Source organism: Schistocerca cancellata, chromosome 7, assembly GCF_023864275.1.
Source record: "Schistocerca cancellata isolate TAMUIC-IGC-003103 chromosome 7, iqSchCanc2.1, whole genome shotgun sequence".
Taxonomy (NCBI): Eukaryota; Metazoa; Arthropoda; class Insecta; order Orthoptera; family Acrididae; genus Schistocerca; species Schistocerca cancellata.
The window spans coordinates 589,447,174-589,472,187 of NC_064632.1; the positions used below are offsets into that span (position 1 = coordinate 589,447,174).

The following is a 25,014-nucleotide window of genomic DNA, read 5'->3' on the forward strand; positions in this document are numbered from 1 at the left end:
ACAAGGAGAAATTCAAATCCTTGTCACATTGATCATCTTCATGCTTTAGATCTGCATAACAATCATACATAAAATAATGATACATAATTGCTGGTCTGTTTTCACCTTAAGGATGTGAAATTTTCGGTACTACTGGTCAGCAATTGTGTCTCATAATTTCATAGCTTTGGTGAGTACATTTCCATTTTGTCACAATTTAGGTATTTACAAAGGAGATTGCTTCTTTAATTTTTCAATTGATTGACAAGATTAGTAGCTCCAAGAAAAATATCTACAATAGTGTCATGCTCATTCAAAGCAACTACAGTGAACAGGGATAATATAGCCTGCACTGTCAGACAACAGAATAAGAAAAAAGAAGTGGTCTTCTAAGAAATTCAGTAATTCACAATTATCATTTTACAATTTTTACTTGTATCTGCATGTTACCTGAACTCTATTGGTCTGTAAATTTTCTTTCTCAACAGAGACAGAAAGTTTTGTTGAACATGCGTATCAGAGCAATGGTCTCTGACTATGGGTGATTCAGATTGACAGGATCCCTTAATATGTGTCACAGGACATTGTTACAGTTAAGAGATCACAAAGGAACCAAACAGAATTTGATTCATTAGGAGCCAGTGACCTGTTAAATATTTATGAGGAAAACATAAAAGGTTAAATGTGCAAAAATTAGCTCAGTGTGTATTACCATTGTAGGCAGGGTAAAACAAATTAGTATAATCAAAGGGTTAATGTTTTGTAGAGGAAACTTGGTGGAAACAAAATAGTGTCAACAGCTGAAAGTGCAATTAATTTTAAATGCTTCTTTCATACATTTAGATGCACAACTCCTTGCCAAGAAAACCTGAGTACACAATAATGGGACCTAACATGCTATTTGTGTGTTACCAGCAAACATCGCCTTGTAGATCATGATTCAATTTTTAGTGCAGGGTCAATGCCTTATATATTCAAATTGTTAATTACCTTCAATTTAAATATATTTTGTGTGTAGGTTTCATAAAAAAGGAAAAACTTCCATCACATATGCAAAAAAATATTTCCCAGGTGCAAATCTTTCATTGTCTCTGTACAATCTGTAAACATGTTGAGGCTGATGTTCAGCAGCTAGGCCTGCCAGATGATTTGAAGACCCATTCATCAACTTGTCACTTGCAGATAAGACAATCTGTAAAAAAATATTGAAATGTTTAACGCCTACACCATTTTCAGCACGAACTTTTCCATTAGGTCAGGGTCTGAGAAATGACTTAAGTCTCATTCTTGAATTATCTCCTCCTTTTTCATTATCAGACCATGTGGAACTTATTTTCAGCATTTTCTATCTTTGGGGGATCAAGCTGTATTATGTTAATTTGGTTTGTTATACTGTCAATGGACTACTTAAGTATTCTGTTATTGCTCGTGTGAATGTAACAGAAACATTTATCTTTGGAAAGAACATCTGAAGAAAATATTGCTGGTTTGTAAGTACAGTACAGAACACAACTCATAAAAAGAGATTTTCATGACCTAAACTACTGCAATGGACTATTAACAAACTATTAAGAAACAGTATCCACCTAACAATAGGTTTATGACAAACATGCACAGTTTACATGACAAGAGTTTAACTATGAGACGAGAAATGTGTATATGTTTTAGGGGGTGCATCACTAAATATGTTGCACAAAGTACTTTAAAAGTCTTGTCTATTGTATGTGCAAAAGAGATTAAAAAAATAGTGGCCTTAATCAATACTGGGCCACTGTTCACAAGAACACAAACTTTTCTTATGTGGATTGTAAAAAGATTGGATTACAATAATAAAAATCCTGCAAGTAACAACACAGTGCTATTCAAAAAGAAGGAACAGATACCAAATATTTATTGCTTCCAAACTACAAAAGAAAGAAACCCAATTCCAACATTCCTGGAAAGAGAAAAGTTCAAATTTTTATGCATTCAATGTGAGCACCATGTGTTACATGGCAAAAATCAAAACAGTGGCTCATTTCCTGCCACACATGAAGCAGCTGGTCTCTCATTATCGAATTCACAGCTTCAACAATGTGATGTTACAGACTTTCAAGCCTATCAGGCATAGGGTGGATAAAAACAGTCTTTTACACAACCCCATAGATAAAAGTCACAAGGTGTGAGGTCTGGACACCTGGGAAGTCACCAATGATGAAGTTCATCTTCTACTTCTCCTCTTACATTAAACGTCCTGGAATGGGTGCTCACATTGAATGAATAAAAATTTGAACTTTTCTCTTTCCAGGAATGTTGGAATTGTGTTTTTATCTTTTGTATTTTGGAATCAATAAATGTTTGAAATCTGCTCCTTCTGTTTGAATGGCCCTGTATGTAAAATACGGGAAAAGCAACCACCAACCTATAGTGGAGTGACTAGTGGCACATAGATACATGGAAAAGAACACAGTGTTCATTAGCTTTCAAGCTCTGGCTCGTTTTCTAGATAAAGCTGCAGGCATTCACACTCATAACCTCACAGGCATCCAAGTACCCACTACCACATCCACAGCAACACTGAATACTCATTATTACCAATTACTGAATTACTGATAGTAGTTGCTTGGAGTGATACACATGGGGAGGGGGTAGGGTAAGACACATGAATCAATGAAAGTAGTGGAATAGTGTGAGGCAGGAGCAGCAAAGACAAGTGACTCAGCAGTGCACAAGACAAAATGAGTTCTGGGGGAGCACAGCATATAAGAGATATAAGGAGAGGGGGGGGGGGAGGAGGTACAAAACTGGAGAGAGAGTCAGAGGGGGACACAGGGAGGTGAGGTTGAGAGGGAGAGGATGGGAGTGGGATGGAATGGGGGAAGAGGAAGGTAGGGAGGAGAGGAAGGAAGGGAGGGAGGGAGGGGAGGGAGGGAGGAGAGAATGAATGCAGGATAAGCTGGAGATACAATTTCCACCCATGTAGTTCAGAGAAACTTGTGCTGAAAGGGTGTATCCAAATTGCAAGTGTAGTGAAGCAGCTGTTCAAGTCGTTATGGTTGTGGTGTGCAGCAGGTTTGGCAACTGAACGGTCAAATCTATGGCTGGTCACAGTTTGGCAATGGCCAGTCATGTGAGTGGACACAGTCGGTTACCTGTCATGTCCACATAGAATGCTGCACAATAATTACAGCATAGCTGATATATAACATGGCTGCTTTCACATGTTGCACTGTCTTTTGTAGGTTAAGAATGTCTGTGACTCAACTGTGGTAAGAGATGGTGGATGGACGTATGGGATAGGTCTCGCACCTGCGTCACGCAGAAGGGATGACCCATGGTGCGCAGGATTGGAATGGGGATGGACAATATCTGTAATTTACATGGGTAATGAAACACTGCTTTGAATGAAGTAGATAGGATTCTGGGTATGAAATCCATAATTTCTGCAAACAATGAGATGTACTCGAAGCCCTGGTAAAGAAAGTGGTTGAGTTTGCAAGGCCAGAAGAGTACTAGTTAGTGGCAGTTTACCAGGTTTACTTGTATCAGAGGAGGAAATGGCATGGGAGATCTCTTTATAGATGAGCTGGATAGGATACTGTCTATCAATAAAGGCTCTGGTAAGGTCACTGGTACATTTAAACAACTCCTGCTTTCCACCACAGATGCAGTGGCCATGGGTGGGCTGTAAGGAAGAGACTGTTTGACATGGGGCAGGTGACAGTTCTCAAAGAGGAGCTGCTGATAATGATTGGTGCACTTGATACGAAAAGATGCATTTATTGAGCCATTTGAGAGGTGGTGATCAACATCTAGGAAAGTAGCTCGTTGAGTTGACAAGGACCAGGTGAAGCAGACTTCAGAGCAGGTGCTAAGGTTGTGGAGGAAAGAGTAAAGGTAGGATATGCCATGGGTCAAGATCATGAAAATGTCACGTATCCCTTAACCAAGCAAGGGCTTTTATGTGTTGACTGGATAGAAAGGATTCCTCTAGAGGGCCCATAAATAAGTTGGCACAGAATGTGACTGGTCTGGAGGATTAGGAAAGAGGTGGTGGGTTTGGTATCAGGAAGACCCTGAGGAAGGTAGTGTTCCATGGACATAAGGCCTTGGGCAAGGGGGATGTTAGTTTACAAGGACGTTCCAGCCACAGTGAACAACAAGGACTCTAGTGGTAGCATTACATTAACTGTGGGAAGGTTTTCAAGGAATTGAACAGTCTTGGATGTGGGTTGGGAGGTTATGGACAACAGTTTGGAGCTGTTGGTCAACAAAGACAAAGGTTCATTCTGTGGGAGCATTGTAGCCAGCCCCAGTGGGGTGACCGGGCGGGAGACATGTAGGGTTGGTTTTGTGGTTTCTGGAGAGGAAGGAGAATGGGAGGTTGCTGGTGTGAGGAGGGAGATGGACTCAGATCTTAGGTTTCTGGATGGACCTCAGGCCTTGAGGAGCTGCTGAACTTCTGGGATGGTGTCCTGTGTGTAAGGTTTATATGCAGGTGTCAGAAAGTTGGCAGTGACCCTCAGCCACAGTCACTACAATTCACAAGCCATTGTTTGTAAAGAGGAGGATAAGGTCTGGATTGGTTTTCACATTATGGACAACTATCTGTTCCATAGGAGTGATACTGGACTCACTACTAGGGAAGGATTTAGGAACTCAAGGTGAGGCCAAGGTAGAAGTGGAAATTCGTGGAAGATTACCAGAGGATTGCTCGGTGAAATTGGAAGAGGATCACAGTTGGGGTCATGTTGGAACTGTTTTAAAATAGGTTTCATATGGGGGTTTTGGTTGACTATTGTCAGTGGGGTGTGTGGTGAATAAGTGTTTCAACTGCAAAGAACAAGGAAAGGAAAAGAGGTCCTTTACAAGTCGAGCATGTTGAAATTAGGTTTGAGGCTAAGGGCGACACTTTTAGAAAGTACTGGGACTTCTGCAGGAGTCAGAGTTTCAGCAGAAAGGTTGACAACAGTGTTATAGGATGCGTGTTAAGGGACAGTGTGTTTCATAGAGGGTCAAAGAGGTTTTTGGGGATGTGGAAGGTGGAGTAAATCAGAAAGGCATTGCCAGGGTTGACAGGTGATTGGGTCAGAGGGCTAGAGGTAATCCCATGCGGCCATCAGACAGGAGTAGCTGTGACTGCTTCCAGCTTCCTCAGGTGGTGCTCAGAATGCTGTGCCCACTGACAAGACTTTCTATTGCAATGATATCATTGAGGAATTTGTGGTCACTGAGTAAATGGATTTCACAAAAGGAGCATAGGCTCTCAGGTATGGTTTGAGATTGAACTCTATGATTATGAAGGACCACACTGGTGAGGATGAGGGACTGAATCAATTGGAAAAGGTAAAGATTCTTGTGGTAGAATGGGTGGCAATTTAAATGGCAAGCCAATTAAATGGGATACCACATTTTGGACAAGAATTCAGAAAGAGGATGTGTTATTGGAGTTTTGCTAGGGCAAAGGAGAGTTTTCAAATTGGCAGAGGTAGAAAAAGTACGAATTCATGGTTAGATGGTTAGATAGTAGGGAAAGAAACAGTGAGACTGAAAAACTAGTTTAAAAAGGTTAAAATAAAAAAGCGAAAATTTATAGTGGAAGTGATATAATGGAGATAAAAATGGTAGATACTATATAATGGAAAATCCAGGATGGAATAATGACAATAATATGAAAATGATAGATTGCTGCTCACCATACAGTGGAGGTAGTGAGTTGCAGATAGGCACAACAAAAAGAATGCTAAACAAGCGAGCTTTTGGCCAAAAGACCTTATCTAAATTAGACAGCACACACACACACACACACACACATCTTCACACAAGCACAATTCACACACATGACCACGTTTTCATTACTCTGCTACCCCTCCATGCCTTGTGCATCCTTTCAAACTCCTATCTAACTTCCATCACCCACTCCTTCCCTGTCCAGAATGTCTACTGCCTTCACCCTTCACCTACCACTCTCACTCAACTCCCCCTCTCCCTTTATGCAAGCACTCTTCTTCCTTCCCCCACCCACGCTCCTCCCTTCCCTCCTTGTCACTCACTCCTTCCATGACTCCCTATATCTCTTATAAGCTGTACCCCTCATATCTCCTCTCAGCTTGTCATGTCACCACTAAGTCATCTCTCTTTCCTGTTCCTCCTCACACTACCCCCTCCTTACCTTGTGCATACTTCCCTACTCTTATCCTACATCCATCAACCCACGCAAATGCTACCAATAATCAGCATTTCTGCAATAGTCTGTATTTGGGGGTCTGTGTGTCTATCTTTTACTAGAAAAAGAGCTTGAGCTCAAAAACTAGTGAACACAGTTTTCCGATATTTATATGTCTGCACCAGCCATCAGTCCACTATAAAACAATTGGATTGATGCATAAAAAATTATCCATGTTTAGTTTCCAAAACAGTCACTCACTGCTGAATCTTACGCTACCTGGGAAGGAAAATAGGTCACTCTTGTTGTGAAACAATAGAGGATACGTTGATAGCTAAAATGCAGCATGTTATTTAGTAACAATAGATGTGAGATAAATTTTAGAAAACAGAATTTCGCTGACATCCACATTCTCCCTTAAATTACGATAGGTGACAACTGTTATCTTACAATGATCACAAATGAAACAACAGATTACAATGAAGCATTATTCACTGACATTCGTGGCAGCATTCATTATGAGACACACGTAGGAGTTAACAGGAACACAGAAAACTAATGTTATAAACCAAAAAACATTGGTTACTATTGGTTCAGATTTCACTAAACTTTCAATCTAAACATCGAGAATTCACTACTGGTATTACATTAAAATATTGTCAAATAATTAATGTGAATGGATGTAGATTCTCAATGGCAAACCTGAAATTATAAAGTTGTATATCATCTAAAAAGAGAAGAACAGTCTAATTAGTGAACAAAATTTTCTAATACTGACAAAAACCTGAAAGTAAAATGTTACAAAAAGACATACGAATTATCTACGGAAAAGCTGCTGTAAGATTTTCAGAATTATATTTTAATTATTTTGCAGGTCTACCAAAGTGGTATAAAAACATGATGGTAGGGAATATTTTCCTGATATATGGTGAGAAAGATGAGAGCAAAGTCAAACCCAGCAGACAATTAGTTGAGTGCAGGGACAGAGAGTTGTAGGTAGGCTGGTAAAATGTACAGTAAACTGGAGGAATTAAGAAAACAATGAGAAGAACAGGAGTGGGGACTGGGATGTGGCAAACCGAATTACTTAAGATTCCACTCTTTTAGATTAATTGAATGCACAATTTGTTACAAAATTAGTTCTCATCTGGAAAAAAAAAAAAAAAATCTTCTGTCAAAAAGAATTGTATTACTATGAAGCAGTAGAACTAGTGGTGACATTTCAAATCATAAGCTTTCCTCCTTTGTCTGTCACACAGGACTCAATGTTTTAAAAAGCTCAATTGCATTTCTCATATAGATAATGAAATCAGCTATCAATAAGAGCTTAATATGTTCACTGAAACTTGGAAATGGAGGAACTTACTAGAAAACTCACTAATAAAGTTTGCAGCTGAAAGACAGTATACCATGGAGGGTCCATCTCATCATGAAGTATTCTACCAGGTGCGTGATATATACTTTACAGCAATACACCAGCATTCTCACCTCAGCCTTCACTGCGCGTAATTACTCCATCGACCTAGTTAAAAAGCAGCTTTCCCTCCAAAAAACAACTTCGGAGTACACCATTGGTCACTCAGTAGTATACTGGTCTGGAATGTGTTTTCAGCTACTTTGACAGGTCCACGACTTCCTAAAATTGTGCCCATAAATGAGATCCATTCTGTCTGAAATTTTGCCCACCACACCTAGAGTATCTTTCTGTCGCCCTCCCAATCTCCACAATATTCTTTTCAGACCCTATGCTGCTTCTGCACCCATCTCCCTAACCCATGGCTTCTACCCTGTGACCATCCCCACTGCAAGACTTGCCCTATGCACCCTCCTACCATCAACTACAACAGCCCTGTAACTGGCAAAACATATACTATCAACAGGAGAGCCTTCTGAGAAACTACACGTATCATATACCAGCTGTTATGTAAACACTGTTCAGCCTTCTACATCGGTATGACTACTACCAAATTATCAATTACGATCAATGGGCATAGGCAGAGGGTGTATACTGGCAACTCGCAATGCTCTACAACATGACAATCGTGACCTCTGTGCCTATTTCACCACATGCGCCATCTGCATTCTTTCCCCAGAAATCTGTTTCTCAGAACTCCGCAGGTGGGAACTAGCACTACAACATGTCCTTGGTTCTTGCTGCTCACCTGGCCACAATTTATGTTAATTTCTTCTGTCTCAGCATTTCTTCATTGTAACTACTCTTTGCTTCACTCTGTTTTGGTTTCTACATCTTTCATTGTCTTACCCATCTGCTGTTCACCCCCCCCCCCACCCCACCCCCTCCCACCTCTCTTACATACAATGCACTACTTAGCTTTCCAATCTTATTAACTCACGTATGATGTTTAAGCAGTGATCTCTGTCTGCATATTTCCCTGTCTTCTACCTTTAAGCTCTCAGGTTTTCAAATCTTGTCTGATGCAGTCCCCAACAATCAGTCTTTCCTTCTCATCCCATGCGGTAAGTCTCCCCAGACTCGCAGTTCTGGGTGACTTTCCCAAAATCTACCCCTTTTCCTAGACCTCTCCAGTCCTTTTCCTTCACCCCCCCTTCCTTCCCCTTCAACCTTCCTGCCTGAAGAAAGAGCCACTATATCTGAAGGCTTGCCTGTTACAAATGTCTTTTGTGTGTGTGTGTGTGGGGGGGGGGGGGGGGGGCGGTCTGTTCTGCCACTGCCTGGTGAATAGACTGTTTTATCTATCCAATTTGTGTGTGTGTGTGTGTGTGTGTGTGTGTGTGCGCGCCCAGCCAAGGTCATAGCCAAATGTGGCAGGGGTGTTGGGACATCCCCCCCTCCCAAATCATTTAAATGAAAGTACACATGGCCTAGCTGCTGCAAAGTGAAATTGCAAGATATTTTGATTTTCAGTCATATGAAGAAAATTGGATACGCACTCTTGATAGTCAACATGGCCATCAATATATTTAAACTAACGATATATCAATAACATTATCAACTACCACCCATCCCTACTTTAGCCAAGACCAACTGAACATTGCTGGCTTTACTTGAGATCAGTTGATGTTTTGTTAATCATTTCAGTTCTTACTTACAGCTGAATTTAATGGAAGTGCAGCTGTTTAGTGTTTTAGTGCAGTGTGCTGTTGTGAGAGTTTCTAATTTTGAATAAGTTTGTAACAAAAAAGAAGAGGAAAATTGATTTTGATTCATTCACTAACAATATGGTAAGTTAAAAATATGCAAGTACTACTATAATACGCTAATTACATATCTATGGCAGTTTAATGTTAGCATTGGAGCTGTTATTTGGAGACTGGTAGAACTCTGGATTTGCAATAATTCAGTATTTCACAAGGCAGCAGAGTGGTGAAGATCATTACAAATAACATTACATTAAAATTAGTATATAAAAATACACTTGGATTTGCCTGTGTTGCCCAAAAATTGTGTTGATCAATAAAAAATATTGCCCACATGATTATGGATGCAGTCCTTTAACAAACTTGCTTGAAACTGCATCAGTAGTGGACCAAATGGCAAAATATCGCCCAATCTGGTCACATGGTCTGTACCCATTTTTAATAGCTACTTGCAAGTCACCATTCAGCTTCCAAATAATCAAAATACTCCATGCCTCTCCTCCTACAAACTAGCATATGGGCGCTCTTGGTTTGTGGAAACCAGAAGGGGTATGTGGTGAAAGCAGATTCTATAGTTCATTCATTTCTGAAGCAATTTTTCAGTGGGCTACTTGAATTCATCTGAGCCAACTGCATCCTGAATCCCAGCCCCGCCCCCTCCCTTTTTTATCTATTCATTTCATTTAAATTAATATATATAATGCAGCTACAAGGAAAGTTAAGCTTTACCATATAATGTTGATCTCGAAGATTTATAAGCTACATGAGAAGCTAAGCTTTCACATGTAATAGTGGTCTTTTTTTGTGTGTTGTAATGTAATTAACTGTTGGAGACCAAGTTTATCTCATGTGAAAACTATGATGCCCACAGTAAAGAGTAAAGGTAATGTCATCATGTTGCCAGAAAATGTGTTTAATTTATTTAATTATGAATATTTTCTTTTTTGATACATAATGGACTCATTTAAGATGTTAAATGCTGCATATTTATATATTTTTTTATATGTATCTTTGGAGTTTATTAAGGTCAGAGGACCAAAGAATCTAGAATGCAGAAATGTCTGCAACTTCTGGGCACATGTTGGCTTGCTCGCCACTTCTTTGTTGGTATTGGAGGGAGACGGACGTGTTTATGTGACCAGTGCAGTATAATGCATTTAGAGTATCAATGTTCATAGTGAAAATGGTGTAGTTACTAAACAAAAAGTACGAATAGATATAATTTTAGCAGAAAGTATTTCAAATCCGGTAGTGTTTATTTCAAACAAGAAGAAAACCCAAGCCATGCTTGTTGGAATGATTATTTTGCAGACAAAATTTCGAGAACCCCTAGACAAACAAGATCTGCAGTGTGTAATCTTTCAGCAGCTACTAATAAATAAGTCTTGCTGAAATTGTGCTGGAGCTACTCGTATTATACTCATTCAAAAACACGTGGTAAGAGTGTGGTCCTACCACAATATACCGCATAAGATTCCACAATTTTTCAGTTATCTAAGAAACGAGATAGGTAACAACCAGTACAATATGGGGCCTGTCCGGGATTATTGTACTGGTTGTTACCTATCTCATTTCTTAGATAAATGAAAAATTGTGGAATTCCTGCCTTTGAAGACAGCAGTTTTGGAACTTAAGATTCTTTTTATGCCACTGAGTTGCAGGTAACATAAATTATCTAATTGGTACAAAAAGCTCTTTCAGCAGGTGGGACTTATTTGCAAGATGTTTCACAATTCATGTTACACACTTCTAGAGGTTGTAGAGACTACTTAAGAGATCAAGTGTCAGGAAACATCCAACAATACACAGAGTGTATGGAAACAATGTTACACATTAGCTGCCATCAAGGGAATACAGATAAGCTGTCCAGACTGGAAGTTTACTTTGACAATAGGATTACTCAAACCAAACTTGGAACAAAGTACACATTACAGTATGAGAAAAGGTGTTATAAAGAAAATTTTCTACTACCTACAAAACTTATGTTGGTAGTAAATCCTTGTGACAAGACCTACCCAAACATAAAACATCATTTGTACATACTTGCGTCCCTATCAGCATCGACATGTGAAGCTGAGAGGTCATTTTCCACAATAAAATGAGCAAACATTTACATACAGAAAATAATGGGCAGTGAAAGATTGACCACACTAGCATTAATATCAATACAGTATTCCCTTCTCTTCACAACAGAAGTTATTCCCCCCCCCCCCCCCTCCCCACACCTACTCCCTGCCCTCCACTAACTTCCCGACTACACATAGCTGCCCTACCCTCTCTCCACCTTGTCCCTGTGTGCTCCCCAGCAGCAATTCACTGCCCCCCCCCTTCCCTACTATCCCTCCCCTTCCCTCCCCAGCCTCCTCCTTATCCCCACCCAGTTGCCACTCCCATCATGCACTGATGCTACTGCTCGCAGTGTGGCATCAGCTTGCAGAGACTGCAGTCATGTGTGTGTGTGAGTTCCGTTGGTGCACACACGCACGTGTGTGTGTGTGTGTGTGTGTGTGTGTGTGTGTGTGTGTGTGTGTGTCTTTTTGATGAAGGCCTTGCTGGCTGAAAGCTTCTTTGTGACAGTCTTTTTGCTGTGCATCTCTGCTATATGGTGAGTAGCAACTTTCCTTTTCATAATATTGTTACATTCCATCTAGGATTTTCTATTTTTTGACATCTAGGATAGTATTATGAAAAGGATAGACTGCTGCTCACCATATAGTGGAGATGTTGAGTTGCAGGTAGGTACAAAGTAGCTTTTATTCTTTTTCAGTTATTCCATTATTAACTTCAAATTGTAATGTTTTTAAGTTGTAGAAGCAATGATATAAAAAACAATTTTTTGTTACTTTTGTAATAGTACTTATTATGATTTGGGGAACAATTATTTATTTCATGGGCAGACAGTATTTAATTTTAATGTTAGTTCGCATAAGCAGTGGCAGCTATTGTGTAAGAGCACATAAACACTCAACCTTGATTTATTGTTTATTTTTCTTTCAATGCTATTATAAGTAATGTAGATGCAGTAATCTGAAACACACAGCACTAAATGTACCGCACTGTGCTACATTGTTGCACTGCAAAACTTGGCATCAAGGTTGCCAGCACACCTTTAGTTGTGCACATTTTAAGGAGCTTTTGCACATGCACAATTGGTGTGACGTAATTGAATTATGGGCCAAATGAATATGGATTTGATAAACAACTTGCACAATTCATGGTGTGCACAGCTAGTCCCAACCACTCAACTACAAGTATATGTCACTGCCACCAGGTGGTAGCACACTGGCGCAGATTTTTATCCCTGTTCGCTTGACACAAATCCTGTTAGATGGTAGCACACTCCTCAGATATGTCAATTCACTCACTATATAGCGAAATTAGATCTGACAGCAGTATATGTTACAGTTATATCGATAGAAAAACTTATTTTGTGGGATTCTGAATGAGATACAGTATATTAAGTTTTGGATTTTATCAAACAGTAATCCATTTGAGATGATGAGAAACCATAACGCACATCACCTTTGAATGAGAAACTGTAACATTTATTCATGCTTCTGACATCTGTTGATCTTGTCATGGGTCAGGTTTATCTGTGTGTAGGCTCTCATTTTATAAATGAACATTCACGAAAGCTGTCTCACTGATATTCACTTCAGTATGGGAAGGAAGACGGTGTGGCTTTCGCCCTTATTGTCTTCAGTGCCTCATTTGCATTCTCGTCCGTGTTGTTAAGTCGTACTACTTGAATTTAATCATTTCCACAAATGGTAGTTTGTGGTTGGAGTTGGTTATTTATTGTGTAGGAATCAGCTTTTCTGTGCATTGTCAATATAAACTCTGTTGAATCTGTTTGAAGTACTACCAGAAAAGAAAATTACCAGGAAAAGTTAGCTGCAAAGGAACTAGGGCCTCCCAGATCAGAACCATTGAATGAGAAAGTGTCGAAATAAATAAGTGTGCCTACAAGCAAATATTTAACAAAGAAGTTTATAGCTGTTTGGGTGCAATGTAAGAATGCCTGATTTTCGGCTAACGAAAACTCCCACTTACGCAAAAATGTGAAATGGAGCATAGCAAAAGTTTAAACATCATTTCGTTCTTGCTCTAAGCTGTACTTCATTATGTACAATACAACAAAATTCCACAAAAACAATTATTTCTTTTTCAGTCAAGTTATGCATATTATTATTATTATTATTATTATTATTATTATTATTATTATTGGCAGTGGCTGCAGCTGTATAATTATGTTGATAAGCATAACTCTTACACAGCAAACGTATTAAATGCACACTCTCATATTTATTTGGATCCAAAAATTTGTGAATACCCAGGATGTATATTCACGAGCTGCCGCTGCGCATAAGATTTCGACAATATGTGTAATTCAGCGATATTTACAATGGAAGGAGGCTAGTGATAGTCATTTTGTATTATGTATCTGTGCATAAAGATGACTCACTTGTGGAACAGTGATATAGCATGTTGTGAAGTTTTACTACAAGTACGATGATGTACTATGAAACGTCTTATTTGTAATACACTTGGAACAGTGAGTCCAACCATCACAACTCTAATGTATTTGTAAATTAACATCAATGTATGTTGTCTATCGTAGAGTAGTATATGAGCACCAAAGACTCTATAACCATATTATGTGAAACAAATACTAACACAGAGATAGAGGGGCTGGCCAGTACTTACCTTAGCTTAGTACAGCCAATAGATACACAAAACAGATCAGAAAATTTACGTTCCTAGCTTTCGGAACTTTGTTCCTTCATCAGGGAGTTTACCTTTCCCTGTTCCTTCACAACCTGGGTTCTGAGTAACTGAATCCACTTTCCCTTCTTCCCTTTTTTCCCCTCTCTCCTCCCTGACGAAGAAACAAAGTTCCGAAACCTAGGAACATAAATTTTCTGTTCTGTTTTGTGTATCTATCGGATGTACTGAGCTGAGGTAAGTTCTGGCCAGCCCCTCTATGTCTTTGTTAGTATTTGTTTTATGAGATTTTCCATTAATCATTTATAACCATATTATCATGGATAATTACAAATTCATATACGAGGCTGCATGCATTAGAAGTATAGCTGAAATACAAGTGTGAATCCATGTTAAAAATTCCAAAACTGTAGCTCATAGTATTTGTGTATTCTGTTCTGTTTTATAAATACATTTGTCTGCTATAGCTTTCAGTTAGCTTTTGAAATAATAATTTAAAAAATCTTTGCAAATCCATCTTTGTACAAAATGGCTGGGGAGCTCTGGCTGTTCAATATATGTTATATTATGTAGATTACACTGTCATTATTGTTGTCTTTATGCAGGTGCCTGAAGATGGCATGGTGAAATACTGAAACTGGTCACATGAATAAATTACATTCAAAATATAAACTGCTGGAGGTGTTTTCAATTTTACATTTCAATTTAAAAAATGTTTTTGATCACTTATGGAAATTAAAGAATTTTAATGAAATGGACTACATTTTAATAAAATTTGAGGTTGAATTGAATAACTTGAGATGCTTTGATGTCCTGAAAAAATTTTCACTTGGTTTCAGATAAGATGTAAATTTAAATACAAGACTGCAGTAGGAGAAAGACAGCTGTTGTCAAAAGAGACTTTAACCAATTTAACTTCATAACTTATTTAATCCAATGTTAAGAGTCTTCTGCTCAGCAACAGTGAACATTATATCAGAAGACTGAGCAGTGTTTTGTTAGCAAATAAGCAATACATTATATTAGAATTTAATTTGTTGGCAATAAAGTGGAGTTATAGTGCCAAATAATGAAATAATTGTGCATTTGAGTACTTCTCAACTATTTTATTTTTTGCTTAATTTTATACATCAAATATTATTTGCATGATGGCCTCTCAAGAGAAAACTATGTATGTAAAATTAAAAAGTAAATAAATATGTTTTCAGAATGAACAAAAAGCATGAGCCTCTTAAAGACCCTCTTTAACAAATGGACCAACTCTTTGACAAAATTCTGGTAGGTACTTGATTCAGTGCATGGTGAACTACTCCTTTAAAGTTGAGCCTTAGGTCTTGTATGTGCTCCTCCCCAGAAGTAAATTTTCTGAGTTCTCCTCTCAGATGTGACACTACTGCCTTTTTATCAAACTTGCTAAACATGTAAATCTTCCTGCTTGTTTCAGCTGCACTTTGTACTTTAGCAATCATTGCTGCCACAACTGCCTCATGGTAACTGATAACAGTTTCAATGTGGACATTCTCAAAGGAGTGAAGTATTTATTGTCATCAGGTTTAACGTATTCCCATTATGAGTGTGCTCCCGATCTATCTGTTCTAGGTAGTTTTCAGAGAAAGTCTTTAGTAATGTTTTGCAAAATGATTTAAGTCTCCTGCCCTGATACATAACATACTAGCAAATTTAGGTATTCTCTGAAGTTTTTGTTTACACCTGGAGGTGGGTTTGGTGGTCAAAAGAAAGATACAATTTATGTCCAACTTTGGTAATGAATCTTGTCCAATCAGTTTCACATTTAGTTTCAATTTGTATCTCAGTGGATGTCAATTTCTTGTCTACTGTGATAAATACACTATCTCCATTTCCTATTAGCCTATTCTTTTGATACACACTTTGATTTACCCAAGAATTTCCCTACTGTCAGTACTGTGTTTTAGCCAGCTTTCTATACCTATTATTATTATTATTGAACTTCACTATTTTTAGGATTGCTTCAAATTCTGGGACTTTGTTGTGAATTCTGGTAGTTAATCACTATAATTTCAACTGTTTTGTCTGTGCGGCCGTTTCTTTGAATTTCACTGTACACTTCAGGATCTCCTACAGTTACCATTTTCTGAAATGGACAGAGAGTTATCAAAGCTAAGATAACCTTTTGCACATCCCACAGACAGCCAGGCACCTGAGTAGCAGCCTCTGATGTGTTGTACCCCTTACCCATTTAAGAGGAGCCTACAATTTTCAGTCCTATGGTGAAAGTCCAGGAAGTCAGGTTCTGGCTTATCGCAGAATCTTCTAAACATCTGACGCAAGCCTTCTCCTTGTTTCAGACCCAGATGGCCCCAACCAGTTCTGGGGGGCAAGGCTTCATTGACACTCATTGAGTAAGGGTGGTCTCCTCAACACACTGCCAGTTGCTAGAATGATCCACGTGTGCCTTTGGATCCCAGATAGCAGGCATCATTTGTTCCAATGTGTGCCACAATCTGCAGTTGATTGCACCTAGTTGCCTCAACAGCTGTTGGAATAGCCTCTTCAACATGAATCTTGCTGCAATTTTCCTACAGGGCACAATTACCTGTCATACATTCTGAGCTGCCGACGATTAGCAGCCCTCTATCCTTTTGTGTTTGCCTCCCCTTGACATGGGACATAGCAGGTTTCCCAGCAGATGAAATGTGTCTCACTGGCTCACTTCCAGTGGAAGATTGCATGCCAAACTTGTTGATAAGGGGGATGAGTATTCAATTTCGGCAGAGATGAAGACGGCATGCCAAACTTGTTGGTTAGGGGGATGCGTGCAATATCCTGAGTTCTCCTCAGTCCTTGCCTATGCTGTACATGGTTCCTAGATTTAACACTGACACATCACACATAGTCAAGTGGATACTCAGTGATAGATCCTGTACTTCCTGCAGAGGAGATAGTACCCATTGGACATGATATTAATTGAGATACACTTGCTATCTCTGCTACATGACTCTTGGCATTTCACCCAGCACACTCATTCAAGCATACAACTCACAATATCAGTGTTTATTGGTGATATCATTTATCAATGTATTCAACAAAAAACATGAAAACTTTAGTATCATATACCATAATTTCTGTATGCACTGTATATGATTTTGTTCTGCCACAATAAAAAAAGGTGTTCAGTAGAGGAAAATATATGGAATCAAGAAATGAAAAGGGAATTTTTAATATGGGAACATGCCAAGAAAAGTTTCACACCACTGAAAACATGCTGTGCATTGTAGGCTGGTGAACAGGAATTGCATATATATATTGTTCCAATGTGTGCCACAATCTACAGTTGATTGCATCTAGTTGCCTCAACAGCTGTTGGAATAGCCTCTTCAACATGAATATTGCTGCAATTTTCCTACAGGGCACCATTACCTGTCATACATTCTGAGCTGCCAACGATTAGCAGACCTCTATCCTTTTGTGTTTGGCTCCCCTTGACATATGACATAGCATCGCCATTCTTCCGGTGGACAAGGGTTCCACGACCGTGGTACTTGATCGTCGGGAGTATGTGGCTGAGGGACTGCGTCAGCTTTCAGACAACACCACATACAAAGTTTGCCAAGGTAATCCCATTCCTGATGTCCAGGCGGAGCTTCAAGGAATCCTCAGAACCTTAGGGCCCCTACAAAACCTTTCACCTGACTCCATCAACCTCCTGACCCCACCGACACCCCACAACCCTACCTTCTACCTTCTTCCTAAAATTCACAAACCCAATCATCCCGGCCGCCCCATTGTAGCTGGTTACCAAGCCCCCACACAATGTATCTCTGCCTACGTAGATCAACACCTTCAACCCATTACATGCAGTCTCCCATCCTTCATCAAAGACAACAACCACTTTCTCGAACGCCTGGAATCCTTACCCAATCTTTTACCCCCAGAAACCATCCTTGTAACCATTGATGCCACTTCCTTATACACAAATATTCCGCACATCCAGGGCCTCGCTGCGATGGAGCACTTCCTTTCACACCGACCACCTGCCACCCTACCTAAAACCTCTTTCCTCATTACCTTAGCCAGCTTCATCCTGACCCACAACTTCTTTCACAATTAAAGGGAACAGCCATGGGTACCAGGATGGCCCCCTCAAATGCCAACTTATTCATGGGTCGCTTAGAGGAAGCCTTCTTGGTTACTCAGGCCTGCCAACCCAAAGTTTGGTACAGATTTATTGATGATATCTTCATAATCTGGACTCACAGTGAAGAACAACTCCAGAATTTCCTCTCCAACCTCAACTCCTTTGGTTCCATCAGATTCACCTGGTCCTACTCCATATCCCATGCCACTTTCCTTGATGTTGACCTTCACCTGTCCAATGGCCAGCTTCACACGTCCGTCCAACTCCAACTCACCAACAAGCAACAGTACCTCCATTATGACAGCTGCCACCCATTCCACATCAAACGGTCCCTTCCCTTTTTGTGTGTATGTTTGTGTGTCTATTGACCTGCCAGCACTTTCGTTTTATATATATATATATATATATATATATATATATATATATATAATAGAGGGAAACATTCCACGTGGGAAAAATATATATATATATAAAGATGATGAGACTTACCAAACAAACGTGCTGGCAGGTCGATAGACACACAAACATACACACAAAATTCTAGCTTTCGCAACAAACGGTTGCTTCGTCAGGAAAGAGGGAAGGAGAGGGAAAGACGAAAGGATGTGGGTTTTAAGGGAGAGGGTAAGGAGTCTTTCCCATCCCGGGAGCGGAGACTTACCTTAGGGGGAAAAAAGGACAGGTATACACGCGCGCACGCTCCACTTTCCTGAAAATCTTCCATTATACTAAAGACTAACATTCGCCTTCTCTACTACCACCCTTATGTCTCATCATCTTTCTTTTTAGATATATTTTTTTCCACGTGGAATGTTTCCCTCTATTATATATATATATATATATATATATATATATATATATATATATATATATATATATATATATATATATATATATATAATAGAAGGAAACATTCCACGAAGGAAAAATATACCTAAAAACAAAGATGATGTGACTTACCAAATGAAAGTGCTGGCAGGTCGACAGACACACAAACGAACACAAACATACACACAAAATTCAAGCTTTCGCAACAAACTGTTGCCTCATCAGGAAAGAGGGAAGGAGAGGGAAAGACAAAAGGATGTGGGTTTTAAGGGAGAGGGTAAGGAGTCTTTCCCATCCCAGGAGCGGAGACTTACCTTAGGGGGAAAAAAGGACGGGTATACACTCGCACACACACACACATATCCATCCACACATATACAGACACAAGCAGACATATTTAAAGACAAAGAGTTTGGGCAGAGATGTCAGTCGAGGCAGAAGTGCAGAGGCAAAGATGTTGTTGAATGACAGGTGAGGTATGAGTGGCGGCAACTTGAAATGAGCGGAGATTGAGGCCTGGTGGATAACGGGAAGAGAGGATATATTGAAGAGCAAGTTCCCATCTCCGGAGTTCGGATAGGTTGGTGTTAGTAGGAAGTATCCAGATAACCCGGACGGTGTAACACTGCGCCAAGATGTGCTGGTCGTGCACCAAGGCATGTTTAGCCACAGGGTGATCCTCATTACCAACAAACACTGTCTGCCTGTGTCCATTCATGCGAATGGACAGTTTGTTGCTGGTCATTCCCACATAGAACGCATCACAGTGTAGGCAGGTCAGTTGGTAGATCACGTGGGTGCTTTCACACGTGGCTCTGCCTTTGATTGTGTACACCTTCCGGGTTACAGGACTGGAGTAGGTGGTGGTGGGAGGGTGCATGGGACAGGTTTTACACCGGGGGCAGTTACCAGGGTAGGAGCCAGAGGGTAGGGAAGGTGGTTTGGGGATTTCATAGGGATGAACTAAGAGGTTACGAAGGTTAGGTGGACGGCGGAAAGACACTCTTGGTGGAGTGGGGAGGATTTCATGAAGGATGGATCTCATTTCAGGGCAGGATTTGAGGAAGTCGTATCCCTGCTGGAGAGCCACATTCAGAATCTGATCCAGTCCCGGAAAGTATCCTGTCACAAGTGGGGCACTTTTGTGGTTCTTCTGTGGGAGGTTCTGGGTTTGAGAGGATGAGGAAGTGGCTCTGGTTATTTGCTTCTGTACCAGGTCGGGAGGGTAGTTGCGGGATGTGAAAGCTGTTGTCAGGTTGTTGGTGTGATGCTTCAGGGATTCCGGACTGGAGCAGATTCGTTTGCCACAAAGACCTAGGCTGTAGGGAAGGGACCGTTTGATGTGGAATGGGTGGCAGCTGTCGTAATGGAGGTACTGTTGCTTGTTGGTGGGTTTGATGTGGACGGACGTGTGAAGCTGGCCATTGGACAGGTGAAGGTCAACATCAAGGAAAGTGGCATGGGATTTGGAGTAGGACCAGGTGAATCTGATGGAACCAAAGGAGTTGAGGTTGGAGAGGAAATTCTGGAGTTCTTCTTCACTGTGAGTCCAGATCATGAAGATGTCATCAATAAATCTGTACCAAACTTTGGGTTGGCAGGCCTGGGTAACCAAGAAGGCTTCCTCTAAGCGACCCATGAATAGGTTGGCGTACGAGGGGGACATCCTGGTACCCATGGCTTTTCCCTTTAATTGTTGGTATGTCTGGTTTTCAAAAGTGAAGAAGTTGTGGGTCAGGATGAAGCTGGCTAAGGTAATGAGGAAAGAGGTTTTAGGTAGGGTGGCAGGTGATCGGCGTGAAAGGAAGTGCTCCATCGCAGCGAGGCCCTGGACGTGCGGGATATTTGTGTATAAGGAAGTGGCATCAATGGTTACAAGGATGGTTTCTGGGGGTAACGGATTGGGTAAGGATTCAAGGCGTTCGAGAAAGTGGTTGGGGTCTTTGATGAAGGATGGGAGACTGCATGTAATGGGTTGAAAGTGTTGATCTATGTTGGCAGAGATACGTTCTGTGGGGGCTTGGTAACCAGCTACAATGGGGCGGCCGGGATGATTGGGTTTGTGGATTTTAGGAAGAAGGTAGAAGGTAGGGGTGCGGGGTGTCGGTGGGGTCAGGAGGTTGATGGAGTCAGGTGAAAGGTTTTGTAGGGGGCCTAAGGTTCTGAGGATTCCTTGAAGTTCTGCCTGGACATCAGGAATGGGATTACCTTGGCAAACTTTGTATGTGGTGTTGTCTGAAAGCTTACGCAGTCCCTCAGCCACATACTCCCGACGATCAAGTACCACGGTCGTGGAACCCTTGTCCGCCGGAAGAATGACGATGGACCGGTCAGCCTTCAGATCACGGATAGCCTGGGCTTCACAGCAGTGGTGATGTTGGGAGTAGGATTAAGGTTTTTTAAGAAGGATTGAGAGGCAAGGCTGGAAGTCAGAAATTCCTGGAAGGTTTGGAGAGGGTGATTTTGAGGAAGAGGAGGTGGGTTCCGCTGTAACGGAGGACGGAACTGTTCCAGGCAGGGTTCAATTTGGATAGTGTCTTGGGGAGTTGGATCATTAGGGGTAGGATTAGGATCATTTTTCTTTGTGGCAAAGTGATACTTCCAGCAGAGAGTACGAGTGTAGGACTGTAAATCTTTGACGAGGGCTGTTTGGTTGAATCTGGGAGTGGGGCTGAAGGCGAGGCCTTTGGATAGGACAGAGGTTTCGGATTGGGAGAGAGGTTTGGAGGAAAGGTTAACTACTGAATTAGGGTGTTGTGGTGCCAGATTGTGTTGATCGGAATTTTGAGTTTTTGGAGGGAGTGGAGCTGGAAGTGGGAGATTAAGTAGATGGGAGAGACTGGGTTTGTGTGCAATGAGAGGTGGTTGAGGTTTGCTGGAAAGGTTGTGAAGGGTGAGTGAGTTGCCTTTCCGGAGGTGGGAAACCAGGAGATTGGATAGTTTTTTGAGGTGAAGGGTGGCATGCTGTTCTAATTGGCGGTTGGCCTGTAGGAGGATGCTCTGAATAGCCGGTATGGATGTGGGAGAGGAAAGATTGAGGACTTTTATTAAGGATAGGAGTTGACGGGTGTGTTCATTGGCTGAGTTGATGTGTAGGTGAAGGATTAGGTGGGTGAGGGCAATGGATTGTTCAGTTTGGAACTGGTATAGGGACTGATGGAAAGAAGGGTTGCAGCCAGAGATGGGAACTTTAAGTGTGAGGCCTTTGGGGGTTATGCCAAATGTCAGACAAGCCCGAGAAAATAAAATATGTGAGCGTAATCTGGCTAGGGTGAAGGCATGTTTGCGGAGGGAATGTAAATAAAACTTAATGGGGTCGTTGTGGGGGTGTTGTGAGGGTGACATGGTATTAGAAGGTGGAAAGTTTAACATGAGGTTGAAATGAAAAAGAAAGATAGAAATATATGGGGAGAGATAAAGGTGAACTAGAAAGCAATTGGAGATCTGGTATGAAAAAAGGCGAAAAAGTGTTGGTTAAGTTGATCCTGTGGTGAACTTGGGTTGGTAGACAGCAATGTGCATAATGGTTAGGTGGTTGTGTTGCCGCTAAATCACGTTAAAGGACGGAGAAATTCAGGAAAATTTCGAGAAAATTTCGAAAAAACGTATTAAAGGAGTGGTGTTGTGGTGAAAGATTACGAAAATGGGGCTAACAATTGTAGAAATAATGACGTTAAAACCTGTGGGGAGCGGCTAAAATGATCAGTGATGTGCGAAAAACGGAAGTGGAAGTAAAGTTAAAGTTATTAGAACTAGCCGAAATGTTTGTTTAATACGTGAAAGCAGCTGTTATTGAACTAGAAATGGTGGATTTTATAGCAGCGGTAGTGTTGAAAGCGGAAAATAAAATTTTTTTGGTTCTGGTTTGGAAGTGGGTTACGTATTGTTGAGCATATATAGGCGGGATAAAATTGTATAGTAGATTACGGTAAAAGGGGAAGGTGAATACAAAGTGAAACTACTGGTAAAAACAAAGAGAAAATATAGAGAAAAAAGAGAAATAAGACGACAGGAAAGATTTCGAAATGCAAAGGCGACAATAACAAACGTAATTGTTGGGTTCACATTAATGATATGGTTATAATAGAAGGAAACATTCCACGAAGGAAAAATATACCTAAAAACAAAGATGATGTGACTTACCAAATGAAAGTGCTGGCAGGTCGACAGACACACAAACGAACACAAACATACACACAAAATTCAAGCTTTCGCAACAAACTGTTGCCTCATCAGGAAAGAGGGAAGGAGAGGGAAAGACGAAAGGATGTGGGTTTTAAGGGAGAGGGTAAGGAGTCATTCCAGTCCCGGGAGCGGAAAGACTTACCATATATATATATATATATATATATATATATATATATATATATATAAAAACACACATACACACACACTCCTGGAAATGGAAAAAAGAACACATTGACACCGGTGTGTCAGACCCACCATACTTGCTCCGGACACTGCCAGAGGGCTGTACAAGCAATGATCACACGCACGGCACAGCGGACACACCAGGAACCGCGGTGTTGGCCGTCGAATGGCGCTAGCTGCGCAGCATTTGTGCACCGCCGCCGTCAGTGTCAGCCAGTTTGCCGTGGCATACGGAGCTCCATCGCAGTCTTTAACACTGGTAGCATGCCGCGACAGCGTGGACGTGAACCGTATGTGCAGTTGACGGACTTTGAGCGAGGGCGTATAGTGGGCATGCGGGAGGCCGGGTGGACGTACCGCCGAATTGCTCAACACGTGGGGCGAGAGGTCTCCACAGTACATCGATGTTGTCGCCAGTGGTCGGCGGAAGGTGCACGTGCCCGTCGACCTGGGACCGGACCGCAGCGACGCACGGATGCACGCCAAGACCGTAGGATCCTACGCAGTGCCGTAGGGGACCGCACCGCCACTTCCCAGCAAATTAGGGACACTGTTGCTCCTGGGGTATCGGCGAGGACCATTCGCAACCGTCTCCATGAAGCTGGGCTACGATCCCGCACACCGTTAGGCCGTCTTCCGCTCACGCCCCAACACCGTGCAGCCCGCCTCCAGTGGTGTCGCGACAGGCGTGAATGGAGGGACGAATGGAGACGTGTCGTCTTCAGCGATGAGAGTCGCTTCTGCCTTGGTGCCAATGATGGTCGTATGCGTGTTTGGCGCCGTGCAGGTGAGCGCCACAATCAGGACTGCATACGACCGACGCACACAGGGCCAACACCCGGCATCATGGTGTGGGGAGCGATCTCCTACACTGGCCGTACACCACTGGTGATCGTCGAGGGGACACTGAATAGTGCACGGTACATCCAAACCGTCATCGAACCCATCGTTCTACCATTCCTAGACCGGCAAGGGAACTTGCTGTTCCAACAGGACAATGCACGTCCGCATGTATCCCGTGCCACCCAACGTGCTCTAGAAGGTGTAAGTCAACTACCCTGGCCAGCAAGATCTCCGGATCTGTCCCCCATTGAGCATGTTTGGGACTGGATGAAGCGTCGTCTCACGCAGTCTGCACGTCCAGCACGAACGCTGGTCCAACTGAGGCGTCAGGTGGAAATGGCATGGCAAGCCGTTCCACAGGACTACATCCAGAATCTCTACGATCGTCTCCATGGGAGAATAGCAGCCTGCATTGCTGCGAAAGGTGGATATACACTGTACTAGTGCCGACATTGTGCATGCTCTGTTGCCTGTGTCTATGTGCCTGTGGTTCTGTCAGTGTGATCATGTGATGTATCTGACCCCAGGAATGTGTCAATAAAGTTTCCCCTTCCTGGGACAATGAATTCACAGTGTTCTTATTTCAATTTCCAGGAGTGTATATTTCTAAAAAGAAAGATGATGAGACTTACCAAACAAAAGCGCTGGCAGGTCGATAGACACACAAACCAACACACACATACACACAAAGTTCTAGCTTTCGCAACCAACGGTTGCCTCGTCAGGAAAGAGGGAGTAGATGTCAAAGGAATTCAACGAGCAGTTTAACAGAGGATAGTGGTTTGACAAGTGGTCATAAAATAAATATCAAGGAAAATACATTAAGAATAATAGAGTTTAGCTGAATTAAATCAGGTGATGTTGAGAGAATCTGATAAGAAAATGA

General features: G+C 41.4%; 1 protein-coding gene across 1 annotated transcript in view; it reads right to left on the bottom strand.

Moving 5' to 3' along the window:
* LOC126092610 (cGMP-dependent 3',5'-cyclic phosphodiesterase-like) overlaps positions 1 to 25,014 on the bottom strand; it is a 236,582-nt gene that overhangs the window by 107,101 nt on the left and 104,467 nt on the right. The window lies entirely within an intron of this gene.